We start from the raw sequence: 9,270 nt of genomic DNA, 5'->3' as shown, positions 1-9,270 counted from the left end.
TACTTCAGTTTCACCTGCCAATCTTCGTTCAACCAAATCCTCCATCATCATAATCACCCGGCGCAGGTACAATAGGCGAATTAGTGGCCGCCGTGCCGAGTGGACCCAGTTGGACTCCACCCCCACTAAACGAATTAAAAAAAAAAAGAGCTCTGTATTTCGGGAGGTACTAGTTCGAACTTTGGCGGTGATCCTGGTTATTTTTGACTAGATGTTTCGTGGGTTTACTTAGTCCCCCCAGGCAAATACGAATATAATAGTTCAATATGGCTATATTTGTCTCTGTAAAAATCATTTTCAGTTCATCGTCAACCAGCCATCATAACTATCGATAAGGCAAATTCTACATACTGAGAACGCCGTGAAATAAGCAACAGTAAACTACAACTACAGCAGGAACAAAGACTGAAAACGGGGAAAAGAGATTCCTTCGAAATGTTGGTAAAAACCTACTAGACTATACGATGTCATTTCTAACTGTAGATTTTACTTCAGTAACTAAATTTCAGATTTGAAAATTACATGAAATTTGTAGTTCAAAACTACACGTCTTCTGAAACATAAGTTTGCACATACTGTGCTTGCAAGCAAAGTAAACAGCATTACCGCTAAGTACTTACATAAGCTAGCGGATGGGTGTACATACACCACAGTAGATCATGGTTAAACAGGTTAACTCAGTGGTAAGGAGTATCACTTTGGAACGGTTTAATTAAAGACCGTTTCTCAAGTGGGAAGATTTCAAAGCGTCGATTCGGAGAACATCTATGAATTATGAACGGAAGAAACTTGGTAGAAAGTAATCTTGAGAAAGTGCTAAGTAGTGTCATTTGCTACGTATCACCATAGAGTTTGCAACCGGCTGATCCCCTGTCCAAGGAGTCCTACCTGCTGTGTATAGGATTAAGGAACTGAGAATGTAACCAAGGTTCAACAAATGACTGTAGAGCAGTAGATAGATAGATAGATAGATAGATAGATAGATAGATAGATAGATAGATAGATTACCGTAATGTTTCAGATTGAATATAAGAATTGTGCTTGGCAGATTGGCGTAGGAGCAGGATTTTCTTCGAGATTTTTCGGTTTTCCACTGCAAACTTTCATTCCACGAATGTCCCATGTTCAATGCCCTATAAATGTGGGATAGCACTGAATACGCAGCACAGTATCACATCTTCGGCGTCCACAGCGGCTTTGGTGTCAACCCAGCCTCCTGTACATCGGAGGCCTTCTCCCCCGGGGCAAAGAAGTCGGGGCGTAAGATTATATACCGTTACATAAGAAAATATATGCAAATTTATTGCACGAGCTTTCTGAGGTACGATTGACTTTAACTAGTTTACCTTTAAACCGAAATTGACTGTTCTACGGTAGATCACTGTTTGTTGCTGATTATCAAACAACAATGAAATCCTTGTGGCCAGTAACAGGTTTCGAGAATTTTAACGAATTGCCTTCGGGGTCTGCAGTACACATACCCTCATCTTCCAGTAGATACTGCGTGTAGAGTTTTATTTGAGACTATGATTTCCGGAAACTACTGGAATTTAATCAAAATGTACGAGACCATTGCGAGAATATGTAAGTTTTTATTTAGGTCTCTCTATGACGAACCTCTATTTTTTAATCTATCTATTTTGGGCTCTACAGCCCTTTGTTGTGTCTTGGCTGCTTTTCAGTTTCTTAATCCTATACACAGAGGGTAGAACTCCTTGGACGGAGGATCAGCCCATCTCAAGGCCACTACCTACACAAAGAACAAAACAACCACAGAATTAAAGCAGACATACATGCTTTGAGTAGCATTCAAACCCACGTTCCCAGTGTTCGAGTGGGCGAAGTCGGTTCATACCTTAAACAGCACGGCCACTGTGATCGCCATTTTTGAAGCCAAAATGCCAAAATTATTGCTGATATACGTACACAGTCTAGCTTGCTTAACTCTAAAGATGATTACCGCTGCTATGGCTTCTGACCGTCTCGGTTTTACAGTCCTTGGTGTTCAACCCTGAAGATCCAAGCAACATCTTCCTCCGAAACAGCGGTGTGCAAAAGGAACACTATAAGTTGTCACAAGGTAGAAGACTACAATCTAAAAGCTATCCCTGTAACAGGCAGTGAAGGCCCACAGAGTTGTGAGACATTGAGACTCCCACATTTTCTCCTGACAATCGGCTCACAGATGACGGTGAGGTTGTCAGGCTTCCGCGACAGTCTACTTTTACGCCCCCCCCCCGGAGGATTCGAGGTGCCAATTTCTGTTACAGGCTGAGTCGACCCCAGAGCCATAGTGCAGCTGGAAGGATTAGATCAATTGAAAAATTCAACCTCATAGGGACTCGAACCTGCAATCTTCCGGCTGGTAGCATAGTGCCTCAACCAACTTCTCTACCACATGCCCCCTACTACAACCTAAAATTTCCTAAATTATTTTAAATATTTCCAAGTGAAAAAGTATATATGTGTGGGTTTGTGCGAAAGGGGAGTGTGTGCTGTGATTGGTCTAATGGTTTGTCAGGCCATAAAGCCACAATTCGCTAACGTGCAGAAGCAACTTGTTCTGGCCAATTGTCCGAGTTATTTGTTCCTACACGGATGAAAACACAGGCAAGAGCCAGTATTAGCACCCACGAAAACAGGGCCTATAATCTACAAATGATGTAACCTTTAATTTCAGATCATTATAATATTAGACAACAGCACAAATCTCTTAGACTCTGGCTTCGAATATAAGGTCTATAGTGAGATTGGAACAATTCTGTGGAGATCTTATTAAGATGAATGAATGAGTGGAGATTGGCAGGGGAAACGGAAGTTAGTCGCTGACTTCCCACTACGATGGCCCGGGTTCGATCCCGGCTCTGGTGAAGTGGGATTTGTGGTGGACAAAGTGGCGCTGTGGCAGGTTTTCTCCGATTACTTCGGTTTCCCCTGCCAATCTTCATTCCACCAATTGCTCCACAATCACCCTCACCTATCATCTGGGGCTGGTACAATAGGCCAGAAGTGGCCGCAGTACAAGGGACTTAGTCCCACCCCACCAGCAATAAAAATAATAATAGTAAGGAAGATTATATAAAAAATTATGGAACCTACTGTAGAATTCTCTGTGAGTGTCGAACTGATTGTTACGTAAATAAACACGGTCTCTCTGTAGTCCTGTTGTTGAAACTGCAATATGATGGCTCCCCTAGTTCGGAAGACTCCATTATATTTTTCCCTTCAGACGCAATTTCTTCCTTCGGATGCACGAAATTAAATTTGTGTGTCATCAGAATCATGTCACACGGCAAGCAACGTGAAATCAATTCTGTAATGAAGGCAGCGCTGAATGTTTCCTTAGGCGTCAGAAGGGGTTCAGGCAAGCTTTCCCACAGCCTGTATTCGGATTCAAGGGGGACACTTCCTTGTCCCCTTATCTCTTCCTCTTTCTTTCTTTCTTTCTTTCTTTCTTTCTTTCTTTTTTATTTTGTTCTCCATCTTCTCTTTCCTTCAATTATTCTGTCCCTCTCTAGCTAAATATATATACACGGTGTCCCAGGAAGACAGTTCAACATTCTGGGAGGTCACAGTATCGGTCATTCTAAGCAAGAAACTGTATATGTACATGTGTCCTATTCCGAACGGTTTCCGAGATACAGCTATTTCACTGTGCAGTTACAGAATTACTGATAAGAAAGAGATATTACGTACTCTTTCTAATGCAGGTATGTATTGTTCAAGTAATAACCTTGGTACACTTTACCTAGTATAACAAAAAAAGTAAAGGTATGCCTGTAACAGGCCGTGGAGGCCCATAGGTTTTTGAGATGTTGAGGTTCCCACATTTTCTAGAAAATCGGCTCAGAGATGGCGGTAATGTTGTCATCCTTACGCACCGGCCGTCTTTTACTCCCAAGAATATTTCAAGAATTGGTACTCATTTCTGTTAGAGGCTGAGTCGACCCTAGGGTCATAATGCGGCTGGAAGGATTAGGTCAATTGAAAAAATCCTGTGATCTCATCGGGACTTGAACCCACGACTTTCCAGCTTGTAGCATAGTGCCTCAACCAACTAAGCTACCGTATGTCCCTTACCTAGTGTAATACATTTTCGAAAATTCCACCGTCAACATAAATGCACTTTGCAACTCGTGTGAGGACATGGTGTGTTGCACGTCTGTTCAGTGTACAGTGAAATAGCTGTATCTCGGAAACCGCTCGGAGTAGGACACATGTACATATAGACTTCCTCGCTTAGCATGACTGGTGCTCTGACCTCCCGGAATACTGACCTTCCTTCCTGGGACACTCTGTATATTTAGACCTATCTTACGTGATGTTGTTCACTGTTAATGTTTACTTTTCTCTTGAGTCTTTGTATTGCCTTAATGTGGGCTCTGTTGCCGACGTTTCGGAAGTAAATACTGCATCTAGCTATGTGGTCGAAGGCTATATATAAGTTAGCGGTCCATCAGAAACACAGAAAATAAGTCATGGCTCCCCGGGGTACAAACCAATTTTGTCTATGCTGGCGGGGCCCAGCAGCAATTTACCAGACAGACAGACAAACGGGGGAGATGAAGTTCTGTGGATGTTTTGTGACACTGTCAGTGGCTATCCTATATACTTTTATTAAAGAACGGTTAATGAATGAAAAATCTGAAATAATTTTGAAGGAAGCCACCCGCTCTTTAATGACGTAATATCCGGGAAATTTTTGGAAAGGACTGAGGAAATGAGAAGCTCCAGTCAGGACAGTCATGTGCCGGCTGAGATTGGAACCAAGGGCCTCCAGAACACGAGGCCAGAGCTTTAGGCTTAGGCCGTACCACTGGGTTTTTGAGCTTGTAATTAAGCAGAATTCTTTCCATGTCACGAGACAGGTAGCGCTCTAGACTATATTCAGGAAGCCCCCAGTTCGAATCTCGGTAGGGGTATAGGCTATATTGACTACATTATTTTCGTGATATTCATCCAGACTCTCCAAGCAAATGCTGGGATAGTACCTCGATTAGGTCACGACCGTTTCCTTAAAAATCCTTTCAAGTTCATCCTTCATCTATCATCCTACAATTCTACACTCTAAATTCCTGATACTAAGAACGTCATTATATAACTTAAGTTCCTCTGATTAACTAATTAAGCACTAGGCTAAGGCCGCGCCATAGCTCAAGCGGTTAGTCGCTGGCTTCCAATCGCGGCGGCCCGGGTTTGATCCCAGGTCTGGTGAAGTGGAATTTGTGGTGGACAAAGTGGCGCTGGGATACGTTTTCTCCGAGTACTTCGGTTTCCCCTGCCGATCTTCATTCCACCAATTGCTCCACAATCACCCTCACCTATCATCTGGGGCTGGTACAATAGGCCAGAAGTGGCCGAAGTACAAGGGACTTAGTCCCCCCCCCACTACCAATAAAAGAAAACCACTACTCTATGAAGACGTATAGGGGAGTGGATGAGTAGATCCACGTTTTCTTCGTTTCGTCCCTGTTACGAGTGAGAGGTCAGCTTCACTCCCAGGCCGCCTTACCTCTTCCGAAAGAACCCCAGGAACCCATTCGATAGGAGGATGGGTGGGCCCAGAACCAGTCTCGACAACGCGGAGAAAAGAGAAATCTTGTCCCCATTGGGACTCAGACACTGACCCGTCGGCGTATAGCCCGAAGCCAGTCGCCATACAGACGGCACTGAAAATATTCCATGTCTGTGTACGGAGTTTTGTGTTGAAATTCACCCGTTTGCTTCTATTTTGTGTCTATTTGCAAACGTCTTATTGCAGTTTCAGTGATGTCTGTGTGCTGAAGACTAGCCCAGTGAGCTCAGTGACGATTTACACTGATGTTTGAACTTCGTGAAATGCTTGGAGACGACGTTCCCACAGCGTTCACCAGCAGGCGTCTTGTTACGCTTACCCCTCCAGTTTGGAGATGAACACGATATGTACCTACAATACCTCGGGCTGTCTCTGAATTATAAAGCTTTACCACACAGAACACAGTACTCTTTGCAGACTAGTGTTAGGTGTCAGCTGTGTGATTAGCCTACAGGTCAGCATTTCAGCCACGCTGTAAGTAGCTGTCACAGGATTCATTTGTCACGTTCTGTGGTCCTTCTTTATAAGCTGTGAAAGCAACCGTTATGCTGTGCCGCTAAGAACTTGACTCCTCTTCTACAGGGTGTGTCGATTATAATGAGATTACGTACCACATACGTCAGTAGCTTCCCCATCCCCGGAATGGGACCCTTCTTAAACATCCCCATGGCGTTTGCATTACTGCCAAAATTACTCTAACATATATATTGTTTTGCGTCATAGTGGTGCGGGGGTGGCGTGTGGGTTATTTTACGTCACTCTCATTATCTGGACTATAAGAGTCGGATAGTAGGATGACAGAGGAAGTGGAAATAATTTGGAAGAAAGTGATCTTGTACTGATTGAGGAACTGAATTTTACTTTGCAATGAGGGAGCAGTTAAGAGAACAAAACTCATTCTACATGTTTAGGTGCCTATTTATTACCACGAATAATTCCTTTATCAGCCCATGTTCAACAGGTGATTTGTCGTTACAGCGACAGATTCCTAATAATAGAGAGATATAAACATAAGTTAGCAGATCCACATATCTAAGGTACCTTAAATATGTGAGCATTGAAATCCTGCAAAATTATGGTAAATACCTATGGAAGATAGTGGGTTCGATTCCCGATAAAGTCATTGAATTTTTCAATTGAGCTAATTCTTCCAGCCGTACTGTGGCCTTGCGGGTCGACTCAGACTCTAACATAAATGAGTACATGGAGCCTTCTTGGGGGTAAAGAGCGGCCGGAGCGTAAGGCTGACCTCACCGACACCTGCAAGTCGATTGTCTAGAAAATGTGTGAGCCTCGACTTCTCAAAATCCTATAGGCCTTCATGGCCTGTTACAGGGATAACTTTACCTTTTTACCAGACTATAAGGTATCTCACTTCCAAAGAGTGTAATCTTCGTTCTCTGGCTGTTTGGATTCAGAGTTCAAAGCCGCAAGAGCAAATTAAATGTTTCTCTATGCGTGATATTCTGATGTTTCCTAATCACCAACTACAAGACATGTTCCGGCTCAACTGTCTGCCCACCTCTTCCTTGGTCTTCCCAAGTCACTTCTACGTATTATCGTGTAGTTACACTTGAAGTACTCGTTATTACCCTCAAAGATCACGTGGTTTCGGTGAATATTTCACATGATGCTGTCAGTAGCTGGACTATACAGCGTCGAATGACAGATTAATGGGAAAGGATTGCGAAGGAAATGTCTTACCGTATTCGATATGCGATCCCTTCATTTGTCTGTAGAGGCTAGGCAACGCCACCAAAATCATCAGTTAGAATAATATTATCTTGACCGAGATTCGAACAAAGCGTCTCCCGTATACAAAACTATAGCCTTACCGACACACGAAGCTGCACAGTTTTCTGTTTGAAGTATAATTACTGAACTAAATAGGAATATTAATAAAAATGAGCAGCGTATTTAGGTTATGTAAGTGGTCGCATGTGTTGTAAAATTGTTATTTATGTTCTTAATAATACAGTAACTGGACTCTTAAAGAAGAACCCTGATGTGTTATAAAATAAATTTAATTAATTCATTAAAATGAAAATTGTTTATCGCTTTTAATGCCCTTTTTTTTCGAAAAATTGGGGGCTACCACAGATCCCGAGCACAATAAACTAGACATAAAGGTACATGTAAAGGCAAAGCTATCCCTGTAGCAGACCGTGGAGTTCCACAGGGTTGTGAGACGTCGAGGCTCCCACATTTTCTAACAATCGGCTCGCAGATAGCGATGAGGTTTTCAGCCTTACGAACAGACCGCCATTTACCACAAACAAGATTCCTGGTACTTATTTCTGTTAGAGGCTGAGTCGACTCCAGAGTCATAGCTGCGGCTGGAAGGATTAGGTCAATTGAAAAATCTGATTACTTCATTGGGAATCGAACCCGCGACCTTCCGGCTTGTAGCATAGTGCGTCAAACAATTACCCAACCGCGCAATAAACTGAACATACAATTATTATTAGGTAAAGATAAAGTTGAAGTTGTCCTCGAGTTCACTTAATTAAGCACAATGGAATGAAGAGGTATGGGGCGTGGAGGTATATCCCCATTGCTCTTGATCTCGGCACTAGATGGAGGTGGGTGGTCAGCTTCACGTCCCCGCCGCTGTACTCCCAAGGAAAAGTCACCAGTAACACTTGGATAGGAGGCTGAGTGGGTCCCAGAACAAGTCTGAAATTCTGAACTAGATAAAAATTCTTCTTCTTACTGTTAATCGAACTCTTGACATTCCAGACCGTGTCCCTAAGCTGACTGAGCTATCCCGGCTATATGTATATTTAGTTTCAGAGGTAATACTGTTCTTGCCTGCATTCATATTANTATGTTTTGCACCAGGATGTGCTTTCAGGCACCATAAAGTAGAAGTCATTTCTAGAACAGCTGAGTAACTATTAGGTTTTCACTTATTAAAATTTTTTAAATTCACTTAGTGGGCGGTGGAGTCCAGCTGGGTCCACTCGGCACGGCGGCCACTGATTGGCCTATTGTACCTACCCCGGGTGATTATGATGATGAAGAATTTGGTGGAATGAAGATTGGCAGGGGAAACTGAAATACTGGGAGAAAAACCGGCCCCAGCGCCACTTTGTCCACCACAAATCGAACTTGAACTGACCCGGGATTGAACCCGGGCCGCAGCGGTGGGAAGCCAGAGACTAACCGCTTGAGCTATGGCGCGGCCCAGCTTTTCACTTAGTATGATTCATGGAGTTAGTTTTCTAGTTATGAAATATTGCTACTTTCATATGTTTTAATTGACTTTTACTGAACACTATTACATTTTTTTTATAAAAGTTGTTGTTTGATATGTGAGAGAATCCAACAATTAAATAACTAAATGTTGCATGTACTTGTATTGATATTCCATCAGAAATAAAATGTCAGGTTGTAAATTAAATTTACGAGTTACAGTGACGATACAAATAATTTCTGCTGTCACTACACGCAAGCCATAGCAATCACAGTTCTGGTTATGTTCAGGTTCCAAGGATGTTATTTAATAATATTAAACAAATGTCCAGTCTGCATACGATTATTAACCGCTCATATCACTGACGTATTACTGTTTTCATATTCGATGAAATACAAAAAGATTTTATAGATTGTTAGGAACGCATACAGTGGCAACTCTAGCGGCAGCTAATGCAAGCACTTGCCTCTAGCGTAGGATTTTGTAAAAAAAAAAAAAA

The sequence above is a fragment of the Cryptotermes secundus genome, unplaced genomic scaffold (genome assembly GCF_002891405.2).
Source record: "Cryptotermes secundus unplaced genomic scaffold, Csec_1.0 scaffold29, whole genome shotgun sequence".
Taxonomy (NCBI): domain Eukaryota; kingdom Metazoa; phylum Arthropoda; class Insecta; order Blattodea; family Kalotermitidae; genus Cryptotermes; species Cryptotermes secundus.
The sequence above is the reverse complement of the archived record's forward strand: the minus strand, read 5'-3'. Positions refer to the sequence as shown.